The following is a 15,595-nucleotide window of genomic DNA, read 5'->3' as shown; positions in this document are numbered from 1 at the left end:
TCACTGTTGTGGCCTCTCCCGTTGCGGAGCACCGGCTCCGGACGCACAGGCTCAGTGGCCGTGGCTCACAGGCTTAGCCGCTCCATGGCATGTGGGATCTTCCCGGACCGGGACACGAACCCGTGTCCCCTGCATCATCAGGCGGACTCTCAACCACTGCGCCACCAGGGAAGCCCCACAGGTAATTTTTGATCAGGCAGGATTTGGAAACTACCAACTGTAAAATATTCAGAGACAGGTATATGGGTTTCATTTTTACAACAGTTAAAAATACCTCACAGTTCAAACAGATCCACTGATTAATTGCATGTCTCTTTTTAACACTGGTTTCCCACCAGGAGCCATATAAAACTAAAACCCTTAATCTAGAAAAGGTGTGAATTGGGAATAGAGCAAGATTAAACTGAAAAACTCCTGTTAAGGTAGCACATTGCAATGGTAAGATATCTGTTATAGAAATAAAGCAGAACTAAAAGGAGAAATTAGCATGGATACTCATCCTAAGTTGGATATGAATTGTATGGCTTCTTTATTTTAAAATATTGGTACTTCCCAAATTGAAACTTTTCTACATTAAAGCAAAAAAATATACATTTCAAAGCATCATTAAGGGTTTTGTGATCCTGGGCATTGCTTTACTTACTTACTTACTTACTTACTTACTTATTTATTTTTGGCTGTGTTGGGTCTTCGTTGCTGCGTGTGGGCTTTCTCTAGTTGTGACGAGTGGGGCTGCTCTTCATCGTGGTGCACGGGCTTCTCATTGCGGTGGCTTCTGTTGTGGAGCACGGGCTCTAGGCATGCGGGCTTCAGTAGTTGTCGCACACGGGTTCAGTAGTTGTGGCTCGCGGCTCTAGAGCACAGGCTCAGTAGTTGTGGTGCACGGGCTTAGTTGCTCTGTGGCATGTGGGATCTTCCTGGACCAGGGCTCAAACCCGTGTCCCCTGCGTTGGCAGGTGGATTCTTAACCACTGTGCCACCAGGGAAGGCCCATATTTATGTTTTTTAAAATCATCTGCAATTTGACCATTTTGGGAGGCTTGTTAACAGTGAATTATGTCTCCATTCCCTCCCACTATACTGGATTGGTCCCTGAGGTGGAGCCAAATCAGATTTTTTACAAAACTGCGAAGATATCCTATCGCTAAGACGTGAGAATCACTATTCAAAGGGTTGTTCAAACAAAATAATGTATAGTTTTGGTGTGTTACCACCTGGTAAAAGCAGTTGTTTATCACAGGAGGCCCACAGGCTTAGAAGTATGACTAAGAAAAAGCAGATTAATTTCCACCTGCTTTTTAAAAACAGTGGCTCTTTAGAACAGTTAAGTACAGTAGTCAGATAAACTGATGTTTAAAGAGAGGGGAAGTCTCGGGAAGAGTTTCTAGAAAGATCACTAGACTTTATAAAGACCTGTCTTCAATGCTGTGATTTATCGGCTGTGTGACTTTGGGAAGTATGTGACTTAACCTCGGAACCTTAGTTTTCTCAAGTATGAATTATGAAAACAAGCCTTATCTTAAATGATTCTGGTTAGAATATAGTGAAATATATGGCCTAAAAGCCTGTTAAGTATCATGCAAATGTTTGAAATAACTACTGTTTTTTTTCAATAATCCTGAACAACCCTTCACAACTTAATTTTGCTCTAAATTAAAGAATGACCAGAATGCTTTCAAAGTTTTATAAATCCTTCCTGGTCTTGATATGTACTGCTAAATCTTTAAGGGAATTAGGGCATGAAATCTGCTGTTTATCAAATGTTACTGTCTTCACCTTTGACCATAAGAAAGCTTTCATCATCTGCTACAATAGACATTTTACTTTGCTTTCAAAAATTGTCAGAGCTCCTATTTTTGTCCTACCATGGAGCAGAAGGAAGGGAAGGTTAAAAGTTCATTAAATACAACCTCAGTGATAAAGAAAGAAAAAAGAAAAAAGCATACAGTTTTTCTCCCCAGACAAATTTACTTTTTGAAAAGAATCCTGCAAGAATGTCCACTGAAATTCCACTAGTTACTTTTCACATCCAATTTTCTTTCTCCCGTGTTTGCCTCAGCCTATTTCACACTACTGCTATAATAGTGTTAGTTCAATTTTTAAAGAACCCTAAAATTATGAGAAACCATTTATATACCAGATCATCTCATTTTAATCCTACTCTGGTAATTTGCCCTAAAGATGAACAAGTCATCTCTCAGCTCTGGATTTCTAGTAAAGTACATAGACAGATTTTGTGTAATAATTAAACTTGTATCCAGAGCAAAGCCCAGCTTTGAAAAAAGATATTGACCAGAGATTTTCAGGGATTGGTGCAGTTTGAGAAACTTCACTGGTGTGCCCCTGAGTCAGGACGTTGGCTTCAGTTGTCCCCCAGAATTTCATTCCTCTTCCACTAACTGTTGGGGTGCCATGGAGTAAGCTGTCAGCATCTGGCACACTACTTTCTCAGCGGACCCGCTCTCTACCTGTAGCCCTCCCAGAAAATACTGGGCAAAGTGGAGGCAATATTACGAAAGCCTGAAATCCGTGAGTATTCTCTGCCCCTAGCTAAGTCACCTACCTCCTTTCCCCCAGCCTCTAAGCCAACTGGAAGGTGCTCAGAGACATTTCTGAAACCTGCCAGTATGCCAAAAGGAGTCAAAAGTATTTCCACCCCTTTCCTAAGAAAGTCTTAGGTCCTGTTTCAGAGTAGGCTCCTTAGAAATTGAGTTTCAAAGATGGGAGGGACGGGGTCTTTTTAAGGACTTGAGTAATAAGGAGTAAAAGAGTCGAGTGGTCCCACTGAAGAAAAAATGTTTGTTAATATAAAATTAGCTGAAACCCATGCTACCAGAAAAGCACCAGAAGGTGGCAGGAGTATGCAGGATATTCAGTTCTTAAGTGCCAGTCTGGCCTACCTTGGAAAAGAGTTAATATCTCGGGCAGTCTGTTACTGTTGTTAATAGTCAGCTAACCTGAAGCCAGAGGAGATTTCACCCCACTGGAGTAGAATTGCGGGGGGGTCAGATGAAATCGTCCGTGAGAAAATGCCCTAGAAACTATGAATTACTATACAAGTAATAGTACTATTTCCAGACTTTTGTGGTAAGTGATTTTTTTTCTGCCATGTTTGTTTTAGTATCTAAAGCTTTAGCTTGCACAACTTCAAACATTTTTTTCAACAACTATTTTTTGATATTGTCTTTTGACAATGACAGCCTGAGGTCACAGGAACATCACAGTGTGACTTTGAAGTTAGTTAACCTCTTGAAGCCTCATTTCCTCAACTTGAAAAAAATATGGAAACTAATTTCTAGAAAACGTGTGAAAACTATAAGCCATACAGTATTCTAAAAATAAAACATATTTCTATAAATTGAGTGAGGTTCAATGAGTTATTTAATTAGCTTAGGCTCCAGTTGCTAGAAAGTATTTGCTCATTCATTTATCCATATTCAGCAATATTTGAGTGCCTATTATGTGTCAGGCAATATGCTAGTCATTAGTCAGCAACACCTGACACCTACTTCCCAGCAGCCTTATGAAGGATGTTTGCAAAGCCCAGTAAAAATCCTCAAAGCCACTGTATCAATACTGACTGTATTCCTGCTACAGGAAATGAAGACATTCAACACGGGTGCACAAGCTCATAAAGCAGAATAAAAGGCCTTCGTTCTTCCAGCAATTAAGTTCTAAGTTTGAAAAGAGGAAACCTACCAGTTTAAATGGAAATAACAGAAATCATCTTCCCATGTGCAATGGACTCTGAAATTTGATTAACCTTACATTCTAAAATGAGCTTCCTCTGTCTCCCTTCCAGAAGCAAATGTAAATCAGCATTTTCAGGGCACATGGAGAAAAGAAGGAACACCAGCTCACCTCCAACAGACATGCCAAGTAGAGGACTTCCGTAACAGTGAAAGGCAGGGGCCAAGGCTCAGAGCCTTTGCACGAGAAACGGCCCAGGTAAAGTGTTCTTTAAGTTGGATTGGGGGAGAAGAAAGGTGAAGGTGAAAGAATTGTAAACTCATAGATTTAGGCATTGTCGGATTAGTGATCTCAAACTCAGATGCCTTTAGATGCCAGACAGTTCACTAAAATAAGGCAAGTGGGCCTGGTGTAAGACTACTGAAAGGGGTGGTTATAGAGTGAAGAGGGGGAGCATATACCAGTTAAAGACAGACGCTTGGTTTAAGTCAAATAAACAAAATAGCTGGCCACACACAGCTTATTCTTTACACCTTAGGGGCTCCTGCTTACATCCCTCACCTAGTCCAACCTCTCATTTTAAACATATGGAAACTAAGACCAGGAGGGGTGAAGTGACTAAGGCACGTTCTCTGTAAGTAGCAGAGAGAAGAGTGTTTTAGGTGAGGCGTTTCAACACAACAGAGAGCACCACAGAGTATGCTAGAGGTCGGATGCGTTACTCATATTTCAGAGGAGACTTGGGAGGCGGACTGCCTAAGAGCATGGACTCCGTGGCCAGAGGGCCTGTTCCTGAATCTCAGCCCTAACGCTTAAGAACTGTGTGCCCCTGAGCAAGTTTATTAACCTTTCTGTGCCTTGGCTTCCTTGTGTCTAAAATGGGGATAATAATTGTACTAACTCCGTAGGGCTGTGGTGAGGATAAAATGCTTCAATATGTGGAAAGTACTTAGACCTGTGACTGGCCCATAGGTATTATCAATTCCGTTTCCAGATGAGGAAACACATGCTTAGAGGTCAAGGCCACACAGCTTTACTCGAGGTCAAAAATCTGCACGGGCACACACACACACACACACACAGCTGACATGGAACTCCCTCTCAGACATACTGACTTCAAAGCCTGACCTCCTGAGCCTCACATCTGCAGTGACCAATGAGAAGGAAAGGGGGGGCCAGAGCAGAGGCTGGAGCTCTGTGGCCGGTTTGATTGTTCTACTTTTTAGGAGTAATGTAGGTTTCCAGAAAAGCAAGCACAGGGATGAGGCAGTTACATCAGTGTTTTTCAAACTTCAGCATGTATTAGAACTAACTGCAGGGTATGTGAAAATACAGAGTGCTGGCATCTTGCACAGGGTTTCTGAGTCAGCAGGTCTGGGATGGGGCCCAAGAATTTGCATTTCTAACAAGTTCCCAGGCAGTGCTGAGGCTGATGGTCCAAGGACCATACTGTGAAAAACACTGATGAATTTCTTCTGATCCTCAGTGTCATCTCATGAGCTTGGCATTTTCTCCATTTTATAGTGGAGAAAACCAAGATCAGAGAACATGGCTGACTCACCCAATATCATACCACTGGAGCTGGGTCTTGAATCAAGTTGGTCTGACACCAAAGCCTATGCTTTCTCTACCTCACCATGTGACATGAGGTGTGGGCAGTTATTCTCTGCCAGGCACAGAGCTACGGGCCAGAGGCATAAGGAAGGTTAGGGCTCTGTCGTGGGCTGGAGTGTGCAGGTGCAGAAGCTGTGAGGGAGACTTCCCTGGAGAAGAGAAGGCCCTCCTACTGGTTCCTACCATCTTCTCTCCTAGTTCACCAAGTGCCTTACCTGCCCTGCATTCACAGCCACTGAGTCTGACTAGGTCACATCCCTGACACTGCCTTCATTAGCTCTCCAGTACCTGCTCCCTGTAAGGCCCCATCAGCCTCCACACGCTCACTGCCCCCCAGCTTCAGTCACCTTAAGTGTTTGTCCACCCCCAAAAGTGACATGCTTTCTTCAGCTTGCTGTGCTGTGTTCAGGTTTCCATCCAACTGGGATGCCCACCCCCTCCTTGTCCTGGAAGACTCGGCAGCCCTGACCACCACCATCCCATAGTGCCACCACTGTGGGTTATTTGCTCCTGTACCTTCCTGAGAATACCTGGCTTACCTCTTTCATAGCACTTGTGTACATTGTCGGGTAATTATATATTTACCAATCTATTTCTCCTTCTACACTAAATTTCTAGTCTAAACCAACTTTTATCTCTAAGTCCTCATGGGCTATTACAGTATATGGTACAGAGTGGTGGGGCAGTGGTCCCAAAACTTAGCTGCACATTAGGATCACCTGGGGATCTTTTTAAAATTCTGAAGCCCAGGCCACACTTCAGACCAATTAAATCACAGTCTCTGAAGATGAGATAGGATATCAGCATTTTTTTCAACTCTCCCCAGGTGATTCCAACGTGCAGACAAGCTTGGGAAGCACTGAAGTAGAGTTTCAGGATGGATGGATGAATGGGTGGATAATCAAGTTGAAGTTTGAATAGGAGAGTACCAGGCAGAGAGAGGGAGAAAATTTTCAATAAAAAGTAACAGCATAAGCAAAAGTTCAGGAATTTGAATTTTATGCCATAGGTAGATGGAAATCATTGCAAGATTATAAGTGGAAGGGTTGAAACAAACATGTTTTTTAGGCCAGTTGGCAACTGTGAGATCTTATTGGAGTCGGGAGAGGCTGGAGGCAGAAAAAAAGTGAGTTTTCTGCTTCACCCTCCTTCTAGAGACTGGCCTCTGGGAGGCTGCTGAACTTTCCAGAGAGGTAGCCCAAGTGAAGCTTGATTGTGGGAGCACTCGTGGCTACTGGGGTGGGGGTGGCGGCTTGTCATCTCCAGCTTCTGTGAAACTAGGACTCAAATCCAGGTTTTTCTGCCTCTGAGTCTCATAACTCTTTATACTTCAAATTATCAGCCCCTCCAGGTGGCTTCTGACTCCATAACCTTCTGTGAAAGTAAAACTTGACAAACTCAAACGCAAAAGCGAGCAGACATTAGATCATCAGCGGCCACTAATAATCAAAGCTGAACCTGCCAGTTAAACAATTAGCTCTGGAGATCAAACTGCAAAGAAAAGCAATGATGAAGCCATCAATTATACTCTCCCGTTTTATCTTCTAGTTAATCGATCCATCAATCAACTCTCTGATACTCTAGTGGTTATCCTCTGCATTGGGTTTCCCTGGGTCCCCCAGGAGGCTGCCCACCCTGCTGCACCCCATTTTACCTGAAAGCAGGTTGTCCTCTGGCCAATGTCTTTCCTTCTCCCCATTCCCCAGGCTAGTGATGGAGGTGGGGAGGAATGTGTGAACTGGAGTCGAAGGACTTCACACACTTGGTCTTCTGCTTTCGCAGCCACACGTAGAGAAGGTCCCAAGCATTCACCTGGGAGGACTAATCAGGCCCCATGCATCTGGTCTGTTTTTTATCTTTTTTCCCTGTTCTTCCCCTCCTCGTAAAATTTTCTCTCTCCCTTCTCCTTTTTTGTTTATTATTCCTCCCACCCCCTTTGCTTTTCCCCTGCCACCACCCTCTTAAGCTTATGACCACTTCTCTCCCATTTGTCTACCTGTTAGCTTCCTACCCCAGGGGTACCACACTCAGATTTTGCCCTGGGCAGGAGCACCTAGCCCTGGAGGAAAGTAAGGACTGAGCTTGCTAAGTCCAGCACTTGCAGAACTACAGCCTCCCAGAGGGTGTGTCTTCTGATAGATAGAAAGGCACTGGATGGGCTGGCTACCTCAGAGTTCTTTGTATTCTTCTTTCTGTATCTTTCTGCTCTGTTCTGGAGCAATGCGGTGGGGTGGACAGAGGATGGGCTCTGGAGTCACCTCTGTTCAAATCCTGGCTGTGCCGTTTACTGGTTCTGTAAACCTGACTATATGTTATTTGACTTCTCTGAGCTTCTGTTTCCTCATCTGTGCCCACCTCCTTGGTTGTTCGCTTTAAATGCCTAGAAAGGCATTCAGCATAGTGAACACAGAGCAAAGTCTTGAATGTTGACTCAACCACTTATCAGCTATGTGACCTCACTATCTAACCTCCCTAAGTCCCAATTTCCTAACCTCTTCCATGGGTGGTGATAACAGGACCAAACTGGTAGCATTGTGAAGATAAATGAGATAACTCAGGGAAAGTACTTAGCACCTGGACACATAGTAAGCATGCAGTAATTGAAAATTGTATGCTCTGTTTGATGTTCTATATTATTCGCACACTACCTAGTACATGGTAGGTGCTTGCTGTAGCTAGCCTCCAAGATGACACCAGGGATCCTCACCTTCTGGAATTCGTATCCTCATGTAGTTTACTCCCACACTGAATCACAGCTGGTTTGTGTGACTATCGTGCAAGTGACAGTGTGTGACTTCCAGGGCCAAGTGGTAAAAACCACCTGAGCTTCCACTTCACCTTCTTGAATCACTTGCTCCAGGGGATGTCAGTCTCCAATGCCATGAGATCAGGCAAGCAGCTGTGGAGAGGCCCCCACGGAGAGGCACTGAGGCCCCCTGCGAACAGCCAGCACAAACTTGCCAGCCGTTTTAATGCACCACCTCTGAAGTGAGTCCCTGAGATGGCTGCAGGCCTGGCTGACATCTCATGGCCACGCGATGGGAGACCTGGAGCCAGAACTGCCCAGCCACACCACATTCCTGACCCATACAAACGGTATTGTTTTTTTAAGCCACTCATTTGTTCTGCAGCAATAGTTACCTAATACAGTGCTTTTAAAAAAAAGTCAGTCTCCTCTCCCAAGTGAGAAACAGCAGGTTGGCATGTCCTTCGGCAAAGCCACGCAGTCTAGCATGTGACCAGCAGGGAGCGCCATTGGACCATTTTCTTATCTGGCATTTTTTTTCCCTCAAGCGGTGGGCGCACCTGGGTCTGGCCAGAGGAAATGCCAGACCTCCCAGGAAACAGGCCAGCCACCTCAGGCCCCTGCTCCCCGTGGACAGAGCTGATGGCAGTCCCTGGGGAACAACCAGGCCCAAGAATCGCCTCAGAGTAGATCCCTTGCCCGTGTAGCTAGGAAGCCCAGAGAACGGCTCAGAACCCTGCTTCTCCCGCTTCACAGCTTTAAAGCAAGTTCTGGGCAGGCTTGAATACAACTCCCCAGTGGCCAGAGAAGCTCCCATTCTTGGGCTTGAGCAAAGACCCTGATCACGGGTGCTGTGGCCACGAGGCACCACTGGGGAAGGGTTTGTATGTCTTGTCCAAGTGACTCATTCGCCCATGAGAAGAAAGGGCCAAAGAGAGCCTAGCCCAAGTGACAGGCCTTGCTCCCTCTGCTGTGCTGGTGCACCGCAGCCTGCCACCCTGCCAGTGAGCACACCTCATGGTCAGCCTATGAGAAAGTCCTGCTGAAGGAGGGCAGTTGACACTGTCCTTCTTGTGCCTGAGGTTTTGGGACACCTCATCACATATTTGCAGACCCAGGCCCAGCCTCAAGGAGTGTGGGCCTGTCAGCTGGGTCTGCCCCAGCCATAGAAGAGCTGGAAACCAGGGACCAGCCAGCCAGCCAGCCTGAGAGAGGGCCCGCAAGCTGGAGACAGCTGGGGTCAGAGTGCAGCACCCTAGTTCCTGCTGGGAGGTGAGAGATGGGTCGGACAGCTAAGCACCCCTCCTTGCTCTCCTCATCCTTCAGAAAGAACAGAGAGCCCTGATGGCCCTCATCTCCTCTGAGGCTGAGACTCGGGGTATCAAAGGCTTTCCTGGTTCTTCTGCTACATCTTCCTGGCCCTGGAGAGGCAGAGCTTTGTGGGGGAGGGTAGAAAGGGCTAGAACATATCCTGGATGCTTTGCCTCATTCCTTGTTGGTGATGGAGTCAAGGTAGGGGGTGAGAGGGTGAAGATTAATGTACCAGGAGTTGACTGATCCCTGATACCTACTCCCCCTGCCCTTAGAACTGGATAGGAGGCAGAACCACGTGGGCTCCAGGGGGCTTGTGAAAATGTCAGGAAGGCACCTTTTTTCTTCTGATGTAGTGTGCTTAAGCATTTACACATTTGAGCTACATACATATAAGTAATATTATACATTGCTTTTATTTCTCCTTTTTATTGCAGGGTGTTATTTTTAATTCTTTGAAATTATGCACATAGATAGGTGTTAATAATTATGAGCTTCAACACTGTAAAGGGGCACATGATGGTTAACTTTATGTGTCAACTTGACAGGGCTAAGGGATGCCTAGATAGCTGGTTTCTGGTTGTGTCCCTGAGGGTGTTTCTGGAAGAGATTAACGTTTGTATCAGTAGATCAGTAGTAGACTGAGTAAAGAAGATCCCTCACCAATGTGGGTGGGCATCATCCAATCCCTTGTGGGCCTGAATAGAACAAAAAAGGCGAAGGAAGGGCAATTCCCTTTCCCTCCTTGAGCTGGGACATCCATCTTCTGTCCTCAGACATCAGAGCTCCTGGTTCTCAGGCCTTTAGACTTGGACTGAATGATACCACCAGCTGCCCTGGCTCTCCAGCTTGCAGATGGCATATCTCAGCCTCCATAATCACATGATCCAATTCCCATAACAAATCTCCTCTTGTATATCTACATATATCCTATTGGTTCTGTTTCTCTGGAGAACCTTGACTGATACAAAGCATTAAAATGGTTATAAAAGAGAGGCATTGGGTTTGATTGTGTTGAGAAGCACTGCTGTAGAGGGATTGATGATTGCCTCACCTCGTCCCTTGACAATTCAGTTCTATAAGAGGCACTCATTTCTTAGGCTCCAAAATTATGCTCTCAGTTAGCCTTATGCAGCTCTGATTAGAAAAGGTAGAGATAGTACTTTAACCTTTAGCCAGATACACATTTTGAGCCTATCCTTGTATCAGCCCCATTGTCAAGACACTGTGATAGCTGTTCCTTATTAGGTGTCTACTAGGTTTAGGTGCCTTCATTCTGCAGGTGAAATAGCTACAGCTCAGAGAGGTGAAACAACTTGCCCTAGGAAGCTCAGCTAGCAAGTAATGGAAGAGATCATCCTGCTTGATCTGAAGGCTGTGTTTATCACACCAAGCCCTGGTGCTTCTAAGAACAAACTTGCACTTGACAGGTGCTATAGGTTGCATATTTGTACCCCTCCAAAATTCATATATGAAACCTAATCCCCAATATGATGGTGTTAGGAGGTAAGGCCTTTGGGATGAGCATAGGTCATGAGGGTGGAGTCCACGTGAATGGGATTAGTGCCTTATAAAAGAGATCCCAGAGAGCTCCTTTGCCCCTTCCACCTTGTGAGGACACAGCAAGAAGACAGCCATCTATGAGCCAGAAGCAGGCTCTCACCAGACACCAGACCTGCCGGCTCCTTGATCTTGGATTTTCCAGCTTCCAGAAGTGTGAGAAATAAAATTTTATTGTTTAAGCTACCCACTCTATGGTATTCTTGTTATAGGAGCCCAGATGGACTAAGAAGACACCAGGTTCCAACTTGTTTGGGGAAGCCCCCAGTTGACAAGAAGTGTGGTTCCATAGTTATTGTTACAAACCATCCCAAAGCTGATCTTCTCCATCCTGGATGTTGCACTGGGACCCTCACCCTCGCCAGATCTCAGTCCCAGCAGTGAGAGAAAGTCCAGTCCCTGTGAAGAACTGTGATTAGATGACTGAACCTGCTCTCTGCCCAGTGAGTTGCTTTCCCTCTCCAGATATGCCACATTGTTATTGTACAAGAGCATATGTTGTAATATTTGATAGAGCTAATCATGTTCGTTCCTTTCATTTTCAGAATTTTCCTGTCACACAGCAGGCACTCAATAAATTTAAAAAAATTATATTTAAGTATAGTTGATTTACAATGTGTTAGTTTCAAGTGTACAGAAAAGTGATTCAGTTACACATATACATATTATATATCTATTCTTTTTCAGATTCTTTTCCTCTATAGGTTATTACAGAGTATTGAGAAGAATTCCCTGTGCTGTACAGTAGGTCCTTATCAGTTATCTATTTTATATATAGTAGTGTGTATATGTTAATCCCAACCTCCTAATTTATCCCTCCCCCGCACCTTTCCCCTTTGGTAACCATAAGTTTGTTTTCTAAGTCTGTGAGTCTGTTTCTGTTTTGTAAATAAGTTCATTTGTAACACTTTTTAGATTCCATATATAAGCAATATCATATGATATTTGTCTTTCTCTGACTTCACTTAGTATGATAATCTCTAGGCCCATCCACGTTGCTGCAAATGGTACTATTTCATTCCTTTTTATGGCTGAGTAATATTCCATTGTATATATATACCACATCTTCTGTCAGTGGACATTTAGGTTGCTTCCATGTCTTGGCCATTGTAAATAGTGCTGCAGTGAGCATAGGGGTGCATGTCTCTTTTCGAATTATGGTTTTCTTCAGATATATGCCCAGGAGTGGGATTGCTGGATCATATGGTAGTTCTATTTTCACTTTTTTAAGGAACCTCCATACTGTTCTCCATAGTGGCTGTACCAGTTTACATTCCCACCAACAGTGTAGAAGTGTTCCCTTTTCTCCACACACTCTCCAGCATTTATTGTTTATAGACTTTTTTTTTCCCCTTTTTTTTGCGGTACGCGGACCTCTCACCGCTGCGGCCTCTCCCGTTGCGGAGCACAGGCTCCAGACGCGCAGGCTCAGCAGCCATGGCTCATAGGCCCAGCCGCTCCGCGGCATGTGGGATCCTCCCAGACCGGGCCAGGAACCGGGGTCCCCTTCATTGTCAGGCGGATCTCAACCACTGTGCCACCAGGGAAGCCCTGTTTATAGACTTTTTGATGATGGCCATTCTGACCGGTGTGAGGTGATAATTCATTGTAGTTTTTTTTTTTTAATAAATATATTTATTTATTTATTTGTTTGTTTTTGACTGTGTTGGGTCTTCATTGCTGTGCACAGGCTTTCTCTAGTTGCGACGAGTGAAGGCTATTCTTCGTTGCAGTGCAAGGGTTTCTCATTGCAGTGGCTTCTTTTGTTGCAGAGCATGGATTCTAGGCGTGTGGGCTTCAGTAGTTGTGGCACTTGGGCTCAGTAGTTGTGGCTTGTGGGCTCTAGAGCACAGGCTCAGTAGTTGTGGCGCACAGGCTTAGTTGCTCTGCGGCATGTGGGATCTTCCTGGATCAGGGCTCAAACCCGTGTCCCCTGCATTGGCAGGCAGATTCTTAACCACTGCGCCACCAAGGAAGTCCCTCATTGTAGTTTTGATTTGCATTTCTCTAATAATTAGCGATGTTGAGCATCTTTTCATGTGAATATATATTTTTTTAATTTATTTATTCTTGGCTGCATTGGGTCTTCGTTGCTGCGTGCGGGCTTTCTCTAGTTGCGGTGAGCGGGGGCTACTCTTCATTTTTGTGTGCGGGCTTCTCATTGCGGTGGCTTCTCTTGTTGCAGAGCATGGGCTCTAGGCATGCGGGCTTCAGTAGTTGTGGCTCGCGGGGTCTAGAGTGCAGGCTCAGTAGTTGTGGTGCACGGGCCTAGTTGCTCCGCAGCATGTGGGATCTTCCTGGACCAGGGCTCAAACCCATGTCCCCTGCGTTGGCAGGCAGGTTCTTAACCACTGTGCTACCAGGGAAACCCCAATGTGAATATTTTTATAAATGAATGCTTCAAGGATGTTATGGTCGTGGTGGCATGATAAAACTAAATAGATAAAAACAAATGGTGCCATAGGAGTATATTCATTCAACAAATAATGACTGAGCACCTGCTACATGTAAGGCATTGTGCTAAGTGCTGTGGAAGATCCTAAAGTAAGTGAGCAACAGATACCCTCCCCAGGTACCAAATGTAAAATACTTTATAAAACAACCCCTGTCTTTATCTCCACTTTCAAGGCACATAGAATGAAGTAGACACCTGCGTCGACCAGCTGGACGAGGCATATAGAAACTGAAGCTCAATACAATTCTAGGTTGTTAATTCAGGTAGAAATGCACAGCAGCATGCAAAATGGAGAGTGTTCTGAAACCATGGAGACGTTGGGGTGCTACCTTCTGCCCTAGGGAAGAAAGTGGGGAGCTGTGAGAATCAGAGTGGTAGGCTTTGAGGAGAAGCTGGACACATGTTTTTAGGAAAATGACCCAAAAAGGAGCTCCCGAGATTATCCACGTGAGGTTGATGAATGCCTCCACCCCAAGGACACTCACCTCACCTTTCCAATCCCTAGTCTCTTCAGGGTGCTCTTACCTGCAGTAGGTAGGTGCAAAGGTAATCAGCGGAGGCTCCATCAGCCCGCGATGAAGAGGACCCCCAAAGAAAAATGTTTAGAAAACCATATGGGCCCCCTCTGTGTGAACAGTCTGTCAGAAATGTCTGCCTCCTTACAAAGAAACAAACTAGTCCTAACGTATCTTAATAGTTTCACGAGCTTCTGCGCAGTCAGGAAATTGATTTTCTGTTCTCTCCTGACTCCTTCTGGACAGTGGAACTCAGTTATCAAGCTCTACTTCCTGGTCTCCCAGTAACCCTATTTGGTGAAATTAGAGTTAGGAGTTTAATTCAATGTAGTACAAAGCCCATGAGACTGGCTTTATGGTTTCAAGACCTCTGCTAGGAAATAGAATCCTGCGATCTCTATTCCTCTTCCAAAAATTGACAGAAAGGTGGGGCGGGGCGGTGGAGTGGGCTGGGGTGGGGATCAGCCTGGGGGTCGGCACAGCTCTCCTGAGTTTTGTGCCCCCTCCACCCTGAACTGCTATGCTTTGAGCCCTTTCAGGGCTAGATATCTATCAGCTTATTCTGTGAAGCTTGACTGGCACCTATCTTCAAAAAAAAAAAAAGAAAGAGTGACTATTAGATTTCTTTTCCACGCTGTATAAAAATAAAGTGACGAACTGAGCCAAAACACAAATAGCTGACATTCTTCAGGCACCTCCCAAGTGGGATGCAGTTCACATGCGGCATTTAATATAATCCTACCCTCGGCCAGCTGCATGGGTACATGACCCACGTAGTTCACAGGGGCCCACTCTTAGGAGGGCCCCTGCACTTGGCTTACTGCTCTGCTATTGTTGTCATCTTGAGATTCTTAATGTCTTCTGAGCAAGGAATTTTCATTTTGCACTGTACCCTGCAAATTATATAACCAGTTCTATCCTCACCATAACTCTGTTGTTTGGTAGGTATTGTTGATCCTAGGGAAACCAATGTTCAGAGTGGGTTCAGAACCTCACCCAAGTTCATACAGATGGAAAATGGCAGAGCTGGGATTTGAAGCCAGGTCCCTGCTGCCAACCCCAAATCCATGCTCTGTTGATTCAGTGGTGCTGCCCTCCTGACTTGGTTGTCTAATTCAAGTGAGCCCATCTCTCTGAATTAGGATATTAATTCTGGACACTACAGGTTAAAGTGCATTAACAGGTGGGTTTTTCCCCTTAATCATCAAGATAATTACTTTAGAACTCTAAATAGTTCTGAATGTGTAGTATTTATTTTCCGACGAAATGTTTTCCAGCTAAGTCTGCCAAATTTTGTTTTTGAAACCTAGGCAATCTTTTTATCCTCATATACTTTTAAAATGGCATTACAGATGTCAACATGAAGAACACTTGCTCTATAACAAAATTACATTTCTTTCCAAGACATAGTGATTTAATAATTAAAACAATATCTATGAAATATAAATACAAGGTATTCATAAATAAATTAAATTGGATTGTGGTTTCTAAGAGCCAATTATCATGTAAAATATCTCTGTTGGTTGAAATAATATGAGAGCAGAATATCAATTCTGATATTCTCTATAGGCCATTGTTATAAATTGCTAGAATGGTCTAATAGGTTATGGAGTTTTATTGAGGTTTGAGATGGTCCTTAAGATATTCATTATGTGTTAGAAATTAGTTGTCTTGATTGATTTTAGTTATAATTCAATTATATGT

The 15,595-nt window shown here is 44.5% G+C and overlaps 1 long non-coding RNA gene across 1 annotated transcript in view; it reads left to right on the top strand.

Annotated features, from left to right (window-relative positions):
• Positions 1–3,529: 3,529 nt before the first annotated feature.
• The window catches only part of LOC308627918, a 29,761-nt gene continuing 17,695 nt past the window's right edge, over positions 3,530–15,595 (top strand). Inside the window, exons 1-2 of the long non-coding RNA XR_014017469.1 lie at positions 3,530–3,948; positions 11,134–11,364. This is a non-coding gene — a long non-coding RNA (uncharacterized lncRNA). The remainder of the gene's footprint in view (positions 3,949–11,133; positions 11,365–15,595) is intronic.

Source organism: Mesoplodon bidens, assembly GCF_964165515.1.
Source record: "Mesoplodon bidens genome assembly, chromosome: 14".
In the NCBI taxonomy this organism is placed as follows: Eukaryota; Metazoa; Chordata; class Mammalia; order Artiodactyla; family Ziphiidae; genus Mesoplodon; species Mesoplodon bidens.
This window is presented reverse-complemented; position numbering and strand designations above follow the sequence as displayed.